Source organism: Orbicella faveolata, unplaced genomic scaffold, assembly GCF_042242905.1.
Source record: "Orbicella faveolata isolate gen_17 unplaced genomic scaffold, um_ofav_v1 contig_4, whole genome shotgun sequence".
Lineage (NCBI taxonomy): Eukaryota > Metazoa > Cnidaria > Anthozoa > Scleractinia > Merulinidae > Orbicella > Orbicella faveolata.
This window is the reverse complement of record NW_028301569.1, coordinates 567,389-585,885: the sequence shown is the minus strand read 5'-3', so window position 1 is coordinate 585,885 and position 18,497 is coordinate 567,389. Positions and strand designations below refer to the sequence as shown.

The window sequence follows — 18,497 nt, the reverse complement described above, 5'->3', positions numbered from 1 at the left end:
CGTACCGCCGTCAAATGGTCTATTTTGAGACAGAATCCCAGGAATCAATGGGTTCAAATGGAACGGATAATTGGTTGTAAGTTATATATTCAAGGCGCGGTCTGCGAGGCTAGACTAAAGTGTTTTTGTTTGTTGAGTGCCGCGTGATTGTATGCAGGGTACTAATTACGCCGGCCATTGCACGAAATCGGCAATCAAGCTCATCCCGCATCATCTTATTTTTTAAATATAAATTTCATGAAAATATGTTAAAGGATAAAATATCAAAAAAAAAAAAATAATAAAATGATTTTTAACTAAAAAGATATTGCTTGTTGAAATTTGGCAAATTTCTGAAAATTGGACCAAAATGGCAGAAAATTCAAAATTTAAATACTCATATCAGATCAAAGCAAGATTTTTCAATAATTTTTCCACATTTGAAGTCATCTCAACATATCCTTCCAAAACCATGCATCAGTTTAATCAGAAAGTGAAATAAGATTTAACTGTTAGTTTGATAACTTCACTTTCCCACCAAAGAACCCGTTAAAATAATAAAAAAACCCGATATGTTTGTTTGGACTTGAATCGTCTATCATGTTGCAAAGTTCGAGCTCCATCAGATAAAAAACACAAAAGTAGTTCCCTAATGACTATTTTTTACCCTGCGAATAGGCTCCGTGCGAGCGCGAAAAAAAGAATTTGGCTAACGATTCCAACAATTCGGCCCTCCCCGATCGCTTCGCTGTCCGAATTCTTCAGTGAAATTGTTTCTGTGAAATTCTTCAATTCTTTCAGTGAAATTCTTCAATTCTTTAGTAAAATTCTTCAATGATTTTTGGTCCTCGCCGCGAGCCTGGCTATATGTTTCGGCGACAGCTGACGATGTGCATTGAGAAAGACTCCTACAAGCGTTGTGTTTTTCTAGCGTGTCTTTTTCTTTTTCCCGCGACATTTTTAAGAGAATTTATTTTTATTACAATTGGTTATTGCGGGAGAACAGCATCTTAGCTGTACATATGAAGATATAAAACATAGTAAAAGAAATACGCTGCTGACAAGTTAACACCTTTGTTTTTCTTTTTTCACTTAGAGCTTGCTTTAGAATATTTCCTATCAGCTGTTTATGAGTTCAGCAAAATTAACAAATCATATTTTAATCATTTAATAACATTTACAAACTAGATTTTAACAGGTTTTGATAACTGGGTTTTTTATTTCACCACTGCTATCATAGGTTAGGCCATTCTCAAATTGGAATAGGCCGTATGATTTGAAACTTCCAGACGATTTTGGATTAGATATAAAAGTTTTCCTAACGGTTACAAAAGTCATTACGGGATATTTTTTTGTATAACTTTAACGGTTTTGCTAGCTCTGTGTAATTTCAAGTCGATTGTCAAAAGTCTAATTCCCTTGCAGCACATCTTCTCGGCTCGTCCTAATATTTTCTCCTTGTTCGACATTAGCTATGACTCCAATCTGTCTTGGTCCAAACATTTTCCTTTCCAGTTCCTCAGCTTGTGTTATTGTTTTTCTTGCCAACAACTGAATGAAGGCTACGCGAAAAGATCTCATTCTAACAACGTAAATCAACGGATTAAACAACGAATTCAGTACTGGAAGTAAAGCTAGGAGAGAGTATACAATGCGTCCTGCGTTAGCGGGGAATATTTGCTGAATAAAAGTACGAAAAACAGCACAAAAACGCATTGGGATATAACAGATAAAAATTGTTAGCAGTACAATAGATGTCGTGTAAAAAGCTTTCTTGTTATAGGCTAATTTCTCCTTAGCTTCTGGGGAAACTTGGTTAGCAGCAATTTGTTTCTCGTTGCGACGGACTTCCTTGTACACAGCAACATTTAAGTGTAGCATTACGGGGAAAAGAGAAACGACACTACAGCGATTGCTATTTTCGTCATAAATTGTCCGTTTCCCGTCAAACTGTCTTCCAAAGGAAGAATGATGGCTGCAGCCCACGCCAGACCAGAGGCTATGATGATACGAGCTTTAGTTACGCGAATATCGTATGTGAAGGGGTGTTTAACGGCGATATAACGCTCTGCATGCACTCATCAAAACCAAATGACTAACCGAAACCACCAAACGTTTGACTGTAACAGTTTGTGATGCGCTAGTAAGAGTACAAAACATGTCAGATTCACCTGTTAGAACCGAACTATCTCGGGCGACATGCAAAGGCTGAACAATCAGTCCCACCACGAGGTCAGTTGTGGCTAAACAGGCGAGTGCTATGTTAGATTTGTTGCGGAGCTGTCGTTTGGTTTTTACTGCCACCATCACCAGGATGTTGAGCAAAATGATCAGAGGACAGGTGAGAGCATTAACGGCGATTCTGAGGATGGACACAGCGCGAAGATCGACAGAAATTTCTGCTGTATTAAAAGGAAGAAGTGCAAATAACCCGCAACTAAGCAACGTGGCGTTGACTGTAGTGTGATTCATTTTTGAAATGATACTTCTCCGTATTCTTCAGATCGTTTTAATGACAGCTTCTGGCAAAAGTAACAACGCAAACATTAGTTAACCAAATGAATGTTGAACCGACCAAACGTGGTTTGTACCACTTGTGACGTCATTATCACTCGTGCCTAAATATAGGGACATCTCTTATTAACAGTCAGCTGATAAACTGTCAACTGGTAAACTGATTCTTAAAGGAGCATGATAAAAACCTTTTACGCCAAAAATGGACACACGCCAAACATTAAAGACTAGCTATCGGCCTGCATAAGTAAGATTTTCGATCTTAACATGACGTTTTGGGCCGCTTGCCTGCAATCTTTCGGGAAAAGAGCTTGAAATAGGCAGGAGCTCTGTGAAAATATCAATTTATGAGGGAATCCCAGGAATGAATGGATTAAAATAGAGCGGATAATTGGTTGCAACCAGGGACTATAAATTTCCAGGCGCCTTTTAAAAAGCCTTAGGAAATTAGAAAGTCTCTTTGAGTGTCGTGCAACTTTTTGCAAGGTACTAATTAAGACTGCGATTACACGGAAAGTGTTTCTTCTCTCTTTGCTTCTACAGATAGAGCGAAGCTAACGGCAACCCAAGACAGTAGTGTCATATATCTTTGTCGAGTACTTTTTTTTTCGATTGTTTTGCCTTTGCGTTGTGTTCCTGTGCTCATTTTGTCGCGTTTCGACTACCTCACTCAGCTGAATTTATGGTAAATTTCCTTGACGAAGCAAAAGACATTGAAAAGTATTGAAAATATAGAATATGAAACAATGGTTTCTAACCTGCATAACTTAGATGAATTTGCAAGCGGTAATTGCACATTTAAGAAAATTGAAAGGCTTTGTTACGAAAACTATATCCAGCGAATTTTCGTCGTCTACAACACAGATAGCAGATTGAGATGCTTTGTAAGCTCCCTGACGGGATTACTCTCGAAATGTACCTTTAGATTTTTACTTTTAAATAAAGGTGTCTATCTGTCTATCTACACTGATTTTTTTACATACGTGTAACAATTTTTTTTACAATAATTTTGCAGCTGAAATTGCCGAAATTTTAATAATATGTTAATGATATACCCAAGGCTAAGATTTTTTTTAAGGACAATTATGTTTGCGTGTCAATGAGGTTTATTTCACCATCGAAAAGTATGGTTAATTATCTCCTTTTCATAACAAAACTAATAACCAAAACGATATAATCAACGTGTAAGGTAATTAGAACTATAAAGTGTGTTCAGCCGGAATGTAACAGATATCATATACAGATATCATACAGTTCTATTTGATAGTTAAATTCCTGGTAAGATCGTTTTTATTTAACTTAAATGCATAATAATCTAAGAATGTACACAAGAATATTTTCAGTCTACAGTCTGCAGGAAAATGTGAATATCCAGTCTGGGCTTGAAAGAAAAGTATATGTAAATATATTTTTGATTAGAGTGTATTTAACAATTATTCCATGAGCGCGCGTTGGATATGAGATGGTAAAAAGCCAACGAGGCCCGTAGGGCCTCGTTGGCTATAACCAATCTCATATCCAACAAGCGCGAATGGAATAATTGTTTTATTAAATTCGGTGCGTTTGTATTCTTGGAAATATAGCTTAATTTTATTGGGTTTTAATTTTACAAAACGACCGGAAGTCGATGTGACAAAAACAACAACAAGTGGGAAATCACATGACATGCGCGCCGTTTGTAAAATTAGTTGAATGAAAAATTTGAGAGCGAAGCAAACGAATTTGCTGAATGAAATTGCAATCAAGTAGAATTCAAGAAACGTCTATCAAATGAAGGAGATATAACCTTGGCCAGAAAGTTTGAAAAGCGTTCGAGTTCGAGTCATGGAGAAGAGCCAAATAATTGTGCACTTGCACATTGCCATCGTAATAATGCTGCGGAAAACTTTGATCGCCATGTGACACAGACGTTGTGCCAAAATTATTCTCGACAAGATCTCTCTCAGGATTCCCTTGCTTTGAAAGCCTTGGCATTTCGAGCTGTATGTGTGGAGCTCATTGTTGGTCAGTTTTAGAGTCAAGGACAGAAACTATCTTAGCGTCAGATTCATCTTCAGAATCTCCGAGGCCACCCTGGTGGTTTTTCGTGGCTGGTAAAGAACCGGGCTTACTTCGGTTCAGCTCAAAACACTCAACTCCTTGAGGTGTTTTTCGCAAGGACAGAATTGTTGGTGCTAGCTGTCGTTGATTCTCTCGTCGTCGTCGGCCAAAAAAGAGACTGAGATAAAACTAGGTCGTCCTCTGTAGCTGTGCGGGATTCTTGCTCTCGGCCGATCCGAGCTTGCTTAGTCGAACAGTTTCCTCATCTGCTCATTGGAAACTGGTTTCTTATGGACTACGCCGGCAATTATGCCTGTTTTCCTGCGGCCTTTTACAAATGCATATGCTCTGATAACTTATTTGCCTGGTCAGAGATAATGGAAAACGGTTTGTTGTGCGGCGGCGTGCGAAGGAAATGATCAACTGGCGGCTTTAATGGATTTAATCAATGAACTTTTGCAATACGTGTCATCTTTCTTCCTCGCAGACGAGTAAAAACACTTCAACTGAACATTCAGTTCTTCTTTTGACATTTCTTATATCGGTTTCGAAAATTTGGTGCCACCAGGACTAGCAAGCCATTCTGTTCAGGTAAAATTTGTTTTTGTTACATAATTTTCATGAATGCGTAAAATCTCGCCGGTCATATTTTAATTTTGCAACTTTAAGGGAAACTTAACGTATACGTACCGTTAAATAATCTTATCTCGAGCTTTGTGGCTTTTTTGTTGTTACTGGGTCGGCATTGTCCATAAATGTAATTATTAAATTCTCAGCCTCGGATAATGCAATTCTAGCTTTCTGATTGGTTCACTGGATCTCGGTTACCAGCCATTAAACCTGCGTTTGACCTTATATGGAAATGAAAGCGGCAAATGTCGCTCGGCATGAGCTTTTTTGCGCGAAGCAAAGTTTCGTCGACAAAAAAAGTGGATGAAAAAAAGCACATTCGGTGAGCTATCTACACAGCAAATACAGGAAATTATTTTTATCTTTTTTTTATCACATAAAGTATTTAGTCTTTACAAAGACAGCGTCCACACTACCCCGGAGGAATCTCAAAACGCAGCTTTGTTTCTACGGCTAAGCCTACTGTCCACACTAATCCGTTACGAAAACAGAGCTTTTCGAAAACGCTCCTCAAACCGAAGGAATTTGAAAACGCCGACTTTTTCGTTTTCGTGATGGACAGGAAACATTTAGAAAACGAAGCTTTCGGAAAACGATGACGTCATGATAATGATGTGATTTCCTTGACTGAGTTTTCTTCAAACACAAATCTACAATGACTGGTGATTGATGCGTTTTCAAATTCCTCCGGCGTAGTGTGGATGGGGCCTAAGAGCTAAGCCCTTTGAGGTTATGTATATAACATAGCGTCAGGACGGCACGTTACAGTTAGGATGTCTATTTTGTACTTTATTTATGTTAGAACGTGTGAATAATTTTCGGAATGAAGCCGAGCGTTCTTATATTTTGCCAACTTGGGCCTGAAACTTTCTTGAAATGTTCTTAAGCTACCATTTCCAAACGTTCAAGTTAAAGTAATTTTCCGCGAAATTCAAAAACAACTTATGATTTTAAAACATTTACAGAAAACATTTGAGGTTTGTGCTGGCACCGACAATTCTTTTAAAGTTTTAACCTGCATTTTCTTTGTCGATCCATACAACAGGTACTATTGTGATTGTTATTCTAAATCACACGGTTTTCGCCATCGCTCGGAGGTGATTTTATGAAGCGAAAATTTCGATTCCAAAGATTTTAGAGGAGCAACCTACATTACAAATGTCCCGTTACAGAGATGTTTCTTCATACACTTTTAGCACCTTTGTTCACACTGTATAATTTCATGTCCGTATTGTCAAATGTCTCATTCCGTTATCGCACATCTTCTTGGCTTAACCTAATATTCTGGTCTTGTTCAGCATCAGCTATGACTCCAATCTGTCTTGGTCCACACATTTTCCTTTCAAGTTCCTCCGCTTGTGAAATAGTTTTTCTCGTCAATAACTGAATGGAAGCTGCGCGAAAATACCTTATCAAATCAACGGATTAAACAACGAATTCAGTCCTGGTATCAAAGGAAGGAGATAAATAGCAGTTTGTCCTCCATTAGCAGGGTTCCTGTTGGTAGTGGAGGCTAAAATGTTGAAACAGATATTTACTGAAATAAACAAAGAAAAGAAGCCAGTAGAACAACAGTTGTCGTGTAAAGAGCTTTCTTATTCTTGAGTAACTTCTTCGCTTCTAAAAGTTGTTTGGCGGCAATTTGTTTCTCGTTGCGGCGGACTTCCTTGTATACAACACAATTAAAGTGTTGTGAATATGAGAAAATAGAGCAAAACTGGCACGACTATAAAAACTACAAAGTTACTCACAAAATCTGTTTTTGATTTGACGACGTCTTCAGTGGGAAGCAATAGGGCAATAGCCCACGCCAGACCAGAGGCTATGATGATACGAGCTTCAGTTACCTGGTTCTCATACGCGTAGGGGTGTCTAACCGCGACATAACGCTCTGCATTCATCAAAATTAAATGAGTAAACGATGCCTTCAGACATTTGCCAGTAACAGTCCTTGATACTTTGTCTAGGTTGCCGAATATGTTTCCTTGACCACTGAGAAGAAAACTTGCGTGTATGATATGCAATGGCTGAACAAGTAGTCCCACCAAGAGATCAGATGTGGCTAAACAGGCAAGTGCTATGCTAGATTTGGTACGAAGCTGTGGTTTGGTTTTCACTGCCACCATCACCAGGATGTTGAGCAAAATGATCAGAGGACAGGTGAGAGCGTTAACGGCGATACTGACGATGGACACAGCGCAAAGGTCAGGAGAAATATTTTCTGGGTTTAAAGGAAGAAACGCAAAACCACAAGTAATTATTGTGCCGTTAAAAGTGGTGAAATTCATCTTTCTTTGACTGACTGTGCTGATAGTTTGTTTGCTTCGTGGTTTAAGATCGCTCACTTTTTTTACTTCCCCTCTTCAGTTAGTTAAGTCCTTAATTAATTTCCTTTACAGTTTGGCTACAGCAGGTGACATTAATTGACATTAATAGCTATTTTTTTTATTCAGTGACCAGCATAATACTAAATTACTTTATGACAAATTGTATTTCTTTAGCATTCATGTGCACCTTAAAATCCGGCCACGTGAATGCAAGATTAGGAAATGCTGAGTACTTGTTAATCTTACATTCACGTAACCGGATTTTAAGATATACTTGAACACAAATCCTAAAGGTATCCAGGGATGGCTTTGAATTCGAAAGACAGTGTAATTAGTAACGTTTTCAAAAAAACCAGATATCATTACAAGCCGGGGCTTGACTACTAGCGGGGAACCAGTAATTTACCGTCATTCAAATGTTCTGTTTTCGCTTTTGTTTTCGTTGCGAAAGAGAATACAAGTTTGTATTGCGTGGTGTTGATAATGTTTTCAATTGGTAAAGTGACTATCATTCACGAGACATGTTTTGAAGTGCTGTTTCTTCCCATAAACTTAGCGGTTTAGGTTGCACTTAGAGTTTGCGCTAGCCGTTTTCTACTCTTTGTTTGGTGTTTATTTTATATTGTATGACTAAAAGCAAACAATCACAATAAACTGAATTCTGAGTACCAGCGAGTGTCGGCCTCTGTTGTGCCGGTTTTCACAGACTTTGTTTCATTTATTTGATGGCCTGTTTCCCTTTCTCTCTTAATGTCTTTTTCTAGGCCGTCCGATGAAATAGTAACGCCAAAAAGAAAAACAAAAATTAAACGAATCGTAATTACCCTTTCTTAATCAAGCAAGCTTTGCGTGGAACATCAGAACTCTTCGTGTAAGAACACTTCATTATTCGAGTTTGCTCTTCATGGCCTTTGAAGAACTGTCTCGGTTGTAAAGCAGCGTTTTGAAATTCTTAACATGATTCAGCTGTGATGGAACCCAGCAAATCGGGTAAATGCAAAGGCCACTGAAAAGTCAGGCATTCATCAAAGATATCAAACCACAGTAACAATAGTCAGATGTCATGGAAATTCAGTGACTATATTCAAGTCGCAGTTTGAAAAGCTTCACTATGAGGACTATTCGAGGATTAGTATCACCCAACTGGTGGACTAATGCAAATCCGGCATTTTGATTGGCTACGCTACTAGGGGACTAATAGTAATAGTCATCGAGTAGCGAAATTGGCGCCATCGAGCGTGACGCTTTCTTTCGTTTTATTCCCAAATAAATATTTCTTCAACTTGCATTTGCTAACTTTATTATTACCTTTTCTGTCCGACTAGTTGGGTGATACTAAAACAATTAGACCCTTCGCCCTCAAGGGCCACGGGTCAATAGCCCATTCGGCTTCCCCTCATGGCCTATTGACCCGTAGCCTGCAAGGGCTACGGGTCTAATTGTTAATTATTATTTTTATTCTTAACCATGTTTACCGCGCGGCCGAGGGCAAGCGCGGTTCTTAAAAGGAGCAGCGCTTTTATTTTGTCGCCCATTTACGGTGGAAGTGGAAAGAACACTTAACAGGTGGTTTTCAAGCTTCTTGAAAGTAATGTTATGGCCAAATGGTTGTAAACAGGCCGTGAAATGTGCAGTGGAATGACAAAATTAGCCGTTGTGGAAAGTGGGGTTTGATATTCATTTTTTGGTGTGTTTTAGTTGAGCCAGACTGAAATTTTTAGTTCAAAATACAGCGATGTTCCGTGTGACGTCACGAGCTCTGTGACGGTCACTGCGGTTTGCCACAGGAGAGGATAACAAGAGAATAATAAATGCCAGTGTGTTTTCAATCAACGCTCTCTTCACAGGTTTCGTGCTGGATGTTGGTTGGATCACTTACTTTGAGGATCTTTTTCGGGAATAGAGTACTGTTATGAAGACCAGACGTAAATATTTAAGTTTCTGGAAACTTCTAGAATGTCAAGTCACGCAATGTTTGTGCCAGAACCTTCTACTGTCACGCTATGGAACAGTTTAGAACATTCTACCGAATGATGTAATAATAATGTAATGCTACGTAAATAGAAGCTCCAAGAATGTTCTAGAATGTTAGTTAAATGTATAATATATAGATTTAGGCCAGCCTAAAAGCGGAGCTCCTCAGTTATTTTTCGGAATGTTGTTACTAATGAAAATAATCCAACATGTATTAGGTAAATTGCGAATGATTTAATAGTTTCAGCCGGAACTAGTATTACTTCAGCAGATCGAGGTGTAAGATGGTGTGATTATGAAATATAGAGCCACGCTTTCAAGGATTTCTGGGAAGCTACCAAAAATCTTGATCACATAACAGAACTGTCTTCTGTGCTTTTTGGTGGCATTTCTTGTTCTTTCCTACCTTATTCAGAAAGACAAGGCATTGTCATTAATCATTATATTCTTCCTTAGTTAACATGGGGACTCCCACACAAAAGAAGTTTACACATTTTTTTGTTGTGGGGACTGATTGAAATGCAGTGGTTACAATATACTCAGTCCCTGAATCTCTACCAAATGAAATCTCACAAAAATACCAAAACAGTATACATATGTGAAAAGTTGGAAAGTTTTGTTTTCTAACTTGTCCCCAAAGATACATTTAGCCATCTTCACTATTGTATGGAGTCTCCTCCTGCTGGAAGGGTTTGCAATAAGCAAAATCACCCTCGCATGAATGGTAATTACGATATTTTTTTTTTGCTGATCATGAATACTTGCATAGGCTTCTAATAATAATTTTATTATTCAATTTCAATGTGATTTGTTCTTTTTCTCGACTGGCATTGTGGACTACAAAAGTTGCGATTGGGTTCCATTGATTAATTTTGCTATGATTAAATTATACCAAGAATTATCAGTGAGCTAAGAGGAAGTTATATTATGTACATGTATTTTGTCTGCACTACACAACCAAATGCACTCAAAGGTTATGAGGCATAGGTACATTTGTCAGAAGAGCCCAGCATATCCAAGATATGTTTTGATTGACACATCAATTAAGATAATTTACAGCAAAATGGATAAAAAATACATCAATATCCTACATGCACCAAAGCCAGACATGGGGTTATAAGGCAATCGTTTAAACAACAGATTGAAATAATTTATAAATTAGAGAACACTATTTCTACAACAGAATGGAACAAATTAACCTTATCGGACATTGCGAATGGCAAGGCTGTCTGTAGAATGTCACAAATTTCTCAACCCTTTCTTTCTACAAAAATGCTAATCCTGCAACTTTGCTTAAGACCCAGTTCTCCATTTCGTGTTGGCAAAATATCAATTTATGCCATGTCCAATGCAGATTATCACAAAATTGATTTAAAAGCTCAATAAATATCATTTTAAAGCCAAAAAGCCAATTATTTAAATAAACCATGAGTAAATTATCTCTAAGAAAAACTGATTAAATTAACAGGCACTTAAAAATAATTAGTTAATATGTGTTTCTTAATAATGTAATGCAGTGTATCTGTCACAATGTTGCAGTTATGATATTACTACACACAGGGGATGGGTTGCAGAACTGAACCTCCAAGTCAGTTTATTCAATGAACTTGGTGCAGAATTTATAATCCCATCAAGTTGTCTGTAAATACAGAGAAACCAAACAAAGCATTACAATCATAAGTAATGAATTACTAAACTCTTTTACATGTACTGTATGAACAGTGTATGTTCCATTAATATTGGGGATCTCTCAGAAGCTGCATCCATGATAAATTAATTTGTTCCCAGATGCATTTGTTTATAGAACTTTTCACAAATTAATATCTCTGTCATAACAGTGACCTCTGTGTTCTCCAACAATTAGCACACAAGAAAAATACACTCAGTAAGATATTGTTTACAATAAAAATCAATGCCTATAAGCAATCATAAGGACCTTAAATTTATATTACCTCAGAAATATCTCACCAGGCCATGGTTGCTTTGAAAATCTTTGATGTTTTAATACAGGCTCCCCATCTGTAACCTGTTCATATATTGACTGACAGGAACAGGCATGTAATTCCTTTCTTTGATATACAGTGTACTTCATTGTTAGCTGTTTACTGAGTGTTAGTAGTGAATCAAATGCTAGGGGTTGGTACTCCAACTTTCACTGTGGCAGGCTCTGCCCTGAGATACAAAGCAAACTTACATAACTGTTATGAACTTCGCCACTTGCTTTCGAGAGCAAATGCAATTTGCTTCAAACAAGCAACTGGAACATTGAGGGTTACAACAATGTGCACAGTCCCAATCACAGGGTCATCCAGGCTGTTTGGTTGTACATATAACTGTACAACTGTATATGAGTTCAGCTTCCAGAAGAAAATCAGAGTTTGTCAGGATAAATACTGATGTTCTTGCCTACTCAATGAATGAATGTGCAGTTCCAGAAGATATTCACACCCAACACCCATTCACGGCCAGTCTTTAGAAATTCCAAATTAAAGTATCAGGAATCAAGAGCTCTAATAGAGAAAAAACCTCCATGTGGGGTATGAATCTTTTCTTGAAGAAAACAATGTCTGAGAAATCATTAATTACAAAATAATGTTTAAGAAACATCTTACCTTTCAGAGAATTTTGTAATCTACACTGTCTGGCCAGTTCATATACATGTATTTGACAAGTTGACACTGGGCATGTTTGTAAATTTGTGCACTTCAACATCACATTACTATGTAGTAGCACTGGCCAACTAAAAACAAACAGCATAATTTGGTTAATTAATATACACTGTACATTATTAGGTTGAAATATTGGTGTAGATTGTTGCACATCAACAGATACAGAAACTATTTGCACCTGAATCATAATGAGTGAAAAATCGTGCATGAGACATTTGCATGTACATGTAACAGCCCTCCACCTCAGAACCATCACAGATATGATATGATATTTTTAAACTCTCTGAAATTTCAGATTATTCAAGATTAACATATGCACATACATCATCTGGGGCAACCCTAAAACACTGAATTTGGAAACCGAAATCCGGAATCCAGAATCTGGAATCCAGAATCCGGAACCAAAAACCAGAATCTGGAATCCAGATATTATGAATGATGATAGAAATAATTCACTTCAGCAATGTCTAATAAATAAATATGAGCAAAAATCATTTTGTTATTTATTTTCTTGGCTTTATTTCAGCCACAGACTGTAATTGCTAAAAAATTATTGACTAGTTCTGAACAACCCTTAGCTATATATCTGGCCCCGTTGTTCAAAAGCTGCATAAAGCTATTCATTCGGTACATCACTATCCAGTCAGGGTTACTGATTTTTTGGGTGGATAGAGTTACTCATAGCCTGCAAGCAGGCTCTAGTATCTGTCTCTATTGTCTGAGCAGGCTAAATAGGTGTCTAGTGTTTTTCTGCATTGGCATGTCACCAAGAGCCTTCATGCGGCTTTGCCAATCACACCCCCAGCCCAAACACGAGAGCCTGCTCATAGGCTAAGTTACCCATCTTTTGTTCAAGCTGGCCCTGGTGAGAGCCCGGTTCTTGTCTACATCAAATTGCTCTGAGAAGACTGGTGAGCAGCACATTAACAACAAGCTATTATAGGCTATTGCAGTGAGTTTCTGGCAGTCTTTTAGCATCTTTGAACAGCATGTCGTCTGATCTGTCAGCAAGTGAGAAGCAGACGGAAGTAAGTGTGCAACATTTCTACAAATTGTTTTAATATGATGGCCGCCAAGAATATGAAATGCTGATTTGTCACAGTATGTGTGGAAATTGTGTTAATCTGGAATTGGTCTCGTATCTGTTGGAAAAATCAAATTTCATATTTAGACCAGACGGGTTAGCCCTTGGACTTCGAAATTGGGGGGCGTGACCGTCAATGTACAGGGGGCTGCCACTGATGGATATCCTGTTCTCTATGACATTTTCTATCTTGTTCAGTATGTACTAGACATAAAGGATAAATTTATACTTCCGGTAAATTGAAGATCACTTATTAAACAAAATGGCAATTACCAGCAAGCTTATTTTAGACACTCTCAAGGTGCTTGGAATAAAATTAAGATGCATTTTACTGAGATTCTCATAATCATAGCCCTCACTAAAAATAACGGTTGCACAATTTCAACAGACGGGGAATTTTTGTTTCAAAAAAGGTTAAGTTTGAGGTCCTTTTTACTTGGCAGCTTACTTTTTACAGTCGAAAAGCTAAGCAAAACAATTTTCGCGTACTTGAAGAACTTATTTTCTTTGATTTGCGGATTCCGGTTTCCAGTTTCTGGATTCCGGTTTTTGGTTCCAGATTCCGGATTCCGGTTTCTGGGTTTTAGGGTTGCCCCATATTTAACATATTGTTTGCTTCACATTCAGTTTACACATGGCTGTTATCCAGCATAGGCAGACTTATAAGTTTTCCTTCAAAAATATATTGCAACAACTATTGCATCTTTCGTTACCTATTCTTGTGATGAAATGACACAAAATTTAAGAACAAGAAGTCATAAGCATAAAACTAACTTACATGGTAGTGCTTACAGTTCCTCTTACCGTCTGCATATGCTGTCCATAAACTGATGCTGCCTGGACAATGTACTCATTATTTTTCTGATCACACCTTTTAAAACGTCACTGTTATATAATTTGTCCTGAAAAAGCAATACACGAAATGTTATGCCTTTGGCATTCACCAAATGCCTTTACAAGATGTATAATGTACACCATATCAACATTCACAATTCTCTTTACTTTCATTGTAACTCTTTTGTGTCATTTTCCCTCACTTGAAGACAGGACTTCCACATTAGGTTATAATTGCCTCTGGAATCTCTATGAATTCACAGGGAGTGATAACAATTAAATCATGACTAATTTTAGCAAAGGAGGCATTCAAATGTCAGATTTTAATGCTAAGTTTATACAGTAACTTTACATTACTCTTCGTACTTATATATAACCTCTCAATTATTGCACCTATAGACAGAAGGTGTGCTGGGGGAAGAAATGTTCTAAACTCTCTGAACTTTTCCCCCTTACCTGTAATAGGATGACTACTATGAACTACAGTTTGTAACCAACACCAACATCAGGTTATGTATACACATGTATATTTTGTTGTCGTCTGTAATCATAAAAAAATAAAAATTTAAAATCCCCCATAAAGTTCACACTCAATAACACTGCTACATGTAGCGCTGTTACTGGAAATCAATTTAAGTGAAACTGTTGAAACAGCTCTGCCAAAATTTTTCCTAGCAGTTAAAGCAGGATAACAGAATATACATGTAGCACACAGCAAAGGCTAGAGATACACACATGTTAGTTATCAGTTAGGATTTGGTGAGCTTCTGTGCTGTAGGTATGGTGGAAAATAATAGATTATCAGAAATGAAGGTTCCTGAGACATTTTGACAGCACTGAGAGGAATTAATATATAAATTCACAAAGGAAGGAGAAGTTCTTGCCCTGTCCAGTTCTCTGTAATAAAAATATCATTTACACGAGTCATTTATAATATGTGGTTTGTGTTTAAAGCCGATATAATGCATACTCTGATTTGCCAATTCCAGTGCATTATTTACATTTACATGGTATACCTCGGTAAAACCATAAAACATTGCGTGGGACTAAAATAAAAAATATAAAAAATAAAAAGAAATGCCTAATTCATAACAATTTAAAATACTCAACACTAAAACGAATGTAATTCTTTACTTGAAAATTATTCTCCCGTAATGCCCATAGGCCAATTACAGGCAGGCTAAAAAGTCCTAACACAAAGTAAAAGGAAATTAAGAAAACTATTGCTTTTTTCCGGAAAATTGTAGCGACTGAAGACAATGATGGAACACTCTGAGAGTGCATTCTATCAACCTGATGAGATAAAATTTAAGGAGAATAGAGAATTCACGAAGTTATATCACAAACAAATTGGCACAGAACAGGAGAAAGGAAACTGTACAGCCAGGAAGAAACTGCAACTTTCTTCGACCAGCAAAAAAGTATGCATGCACAACAAAGAAAACAGTCAGTGACATTCATTTAATAAGTTAGTAAATAAAAAATTAGTGTGAAGAAGAGAGTAAAGAGAGAGAGAGAGAGTGGAGATAGGAGAGCACTCTCTCCAACTAAATTGTGTATATATGTATGTAAAAGTTCTTCTTATTACTGAGAAATGGTCAGGGCAAGAACTTCTATTACACTGTTCAATTTACCGAGTCAATTAGTACTATCTCACTTTTTTGGAACATTTCCATATTAAGTGTAAATACCACATTGGGGAATAACCTCTTATTAACAAAATACGGTCCATGTACCCCCAACCAAAAGCAATGGCACAAATAACATGAAATAGCCAATCAAAATCAAAGCTGAGCTTCATTTGCAGACAGGATTGCCATGCATAATCGTCTACATCTGAGCTCGAGTATCAACAGCAAATCCCTTTTCAATGAACGGTGACCGAATAAAAGAGAGGGTAAAGAAAATTCGTTTAAGCTTGCGGTGTTAAAGTTGCAAAATTATTCACGCTTAAATTTGAATATTACTGAGAGTCTGTATTTTTGCCGACGGCTTAATTTAGCTATGCAGTCATTTCATTGGCAGTAGCTTTGCCAGTCTTCAACCAATTTAACCTCGGAATTCACAAAAGCATTTCGCCAAACCGAATAAATTGAACTAACAAAACGAGGAAATCTCCATACTTTGTAATCACAATATGCAAATATTCACATAGGAACAAAGGTAAATTTAGCAAATCCTGTTCGCTTCGGCTTAAAATGGTTTGTAGACCTTTCTTGGTTCAGTTTTCAACAACAGAAGAACAATTTTTAGCAGTCTACGAAGCGGCAGTGCTAACTAAATCAGAGAAAACTTCAAAACTCGCCCGGCCGTGTTTACAAGTACGATTTTGGTTAAGCTTATTTTTAGATGTGAGGTTATAAGCTTAAATTGACGACGAAAATCGATAGAAAACATAATTTGTTTACAACTTACAGCAACCTCCAAAGCGACCCACGTGTTATTGTTTAGAGACGAGCGAAATTAAAACGATGCAATTTTTAAAATCTCTTACAGCATGGCTTCAAATAAGGAAGACTTTTAATGGATTCCAATTGAAAATAAGCTTATATCGCCGAGGAAACTTGTTAATTTTCATACCAAACGCAACAACAAAAGTCACTTACCGCAAGTTGGCAATTCAGTTCGGCCAGTGTAAATCTTCCAGGCAGAAACTTGCAGCAAAAGTTGTGAAGACTAAACTGAAGTTATATTTTCGATAGATCAACGAATCAACCACTTCTTTCCGCTACGTTTAGTGTTTTGCAATTTCTCTAAAACACTCGGGTACGTTTGATTTCTCTGATGTTCATCACCTGACCAAATCAGGTGACTTTTGAATTTTCTTGCACGGCTGCACAGCATCACGTTCGCGCGAATTTTGAACTTGGCCATGGGGAGTTCGGTAGTCTTCTGAATCAATTTGTCGGGTACTTTCGCCTCCTTTCTATAGCCCTCGTTAGCTTTGGTTCACGGCATTGTTCGGTATTATTTCACCTCCTTTCTCTAGCCCTTGACTAGCTATAATTCACGGCATTGTTCAGTACTGTTTCGCCTCCTTCCCCAGCGCTGGCCCGCTCAGTCTTTTTCGCGATATTCTTCGCTACTTCTTTGCCTGTTAATTCTTGCTTTCTGTCTTTTGCTTCAGCGCAACCCTGTCTTAAAAATATTAAATCAACCTCCGCTATCGTTTTTCTTTAAAAATCCCGCCAAGAAAAATGGCATTCACCCGCTACCAACTGAGGGTGCATGTCTCTGTCAACCTATTAGCTGGAGTATGGCCGCCATCTTGCGCGACTCCGTCGTCGTCATCGTCGTCGTCGTCGCCGTCGTGCGTACGCGCCCACGAGCAATACCGCTAGCCATGATAACCATGAGAAAATCAATTCATGGGTTTCCTTTTCTCCCCTATATGGGTATGGGGCTCCGCCGGAGCTCCGCTATAAAGAGTCATCTAGGTAATATAGAGTCCGTTGGTAGTTCTCGGCAGAGATCGAGTCGAGAAGCTACAGTCCCGTTGTTGTTCTCGGCAGGGACCGAGTGGAAAAGCTATAAAGTGTTATTGCTATTGTAAAAGCTATTGACGAACTTTGTTTAAGGTCAAGTGGACCGTACGGAGATCTCTTTGGAGACACCGAGATTTGTTGTGAGTTCGTGTCAGTGGTGACTAAAGTTTAGCAGTAGGCTTAACTTAGTTTAGTAGTAGATTGTATTGTTTAGAAATCGCTCCTTTGTAGCTAAGATTATATTACGTATTGTTAAATAAATAAGTTGGGTTCGTAGAAGAGTTTCGTAGTATATCTTTCTGGCGGTCAAGCGATACCGTAACAGTACTCATTCTAAGCACGGCCATTAACTTCTCCGCGTCTACCCAAATCGTTCCAGAAGATCTTACTCGGGCAAGTATCAGCGCACTTTCTTAATGGTCTCTGGAACAAGCGGAACGAGCCCGATCACGGGTCGGCATCATGCTTTGTTCTTGGGCAAGGAGACACTTTACTGTCATGGCCGGCGAAAACTGTTATGACAAACTGACAGAATGTTGAAAAGTACTCTAATGGACTAGCATCGCATCCAGGGGAGAGCAATTCTCCTCTTCATGTCCGAACTTCACTTGGAATACACAAATAAACAGAAGAATGGCAGTGAGTAGTAGCAAGCTTGTTATTTCTATTTGTCGTCATAGCTTAGCAGCTGTTGTTGTTTTGGGGCTAGCGGCATTGTTTCTGTTGTTTGTTTTATTGTCCTTTCAAAGGGTATCGAGCCATTCATGTGAGACCCTGCAAGAGCTGCTACCTGACTCCAAATAAAGGAACTATTTCGCAGTCTATTAAGTACACTGATTGCGGGCAATAACCGCAAAGGTGACGTCTATCCTTTCAGTTAATTTAACTGACGTCCAATAAATTAATGTCGCCATACCTCGTTTGCCTTTAGGAAACAAACATTCCCTGCAAACTAGCTGCT

General features: G+C 38.0%; 1 long non-coding RNA gene and 1 pseudogene across 1 annotated transcript; both read right to left on the bottom strand.

Annotated features, from left to right (window-relative positions):
* Positions 1 to 1,310: 1,310 nt before the first annotated feature.
* LOC149100849 (histamine H2 receptor-like) lies at positions 1,311 to 2,451 on the bottom strand (annotated as a pseudogene).
* A 9,005-nt stretch (positions 2,452 to 11,456) lies between these two features.
* On the bottom strand, positions 11,457 to 18,442 carry LOC149100848 (uncharacterized). Its single transcript, XR_016202997.1, has 5 exons — positions 16,658 to 18,442; positions 14,220 to 14,592; positions 13,996 to 14,119; positions 12,077 to 12,204; positions 11,457 to 11,636 (listed from the first exon to the last, which is right to left on the bottom strand). It is a non-coding gene; the product is annotated as an uncharacterized LOC149100848 (long non-coding RNA).
* Between the last annotated feature and the right edge of the window lie 55 nt (positions 18,443 to 18,497).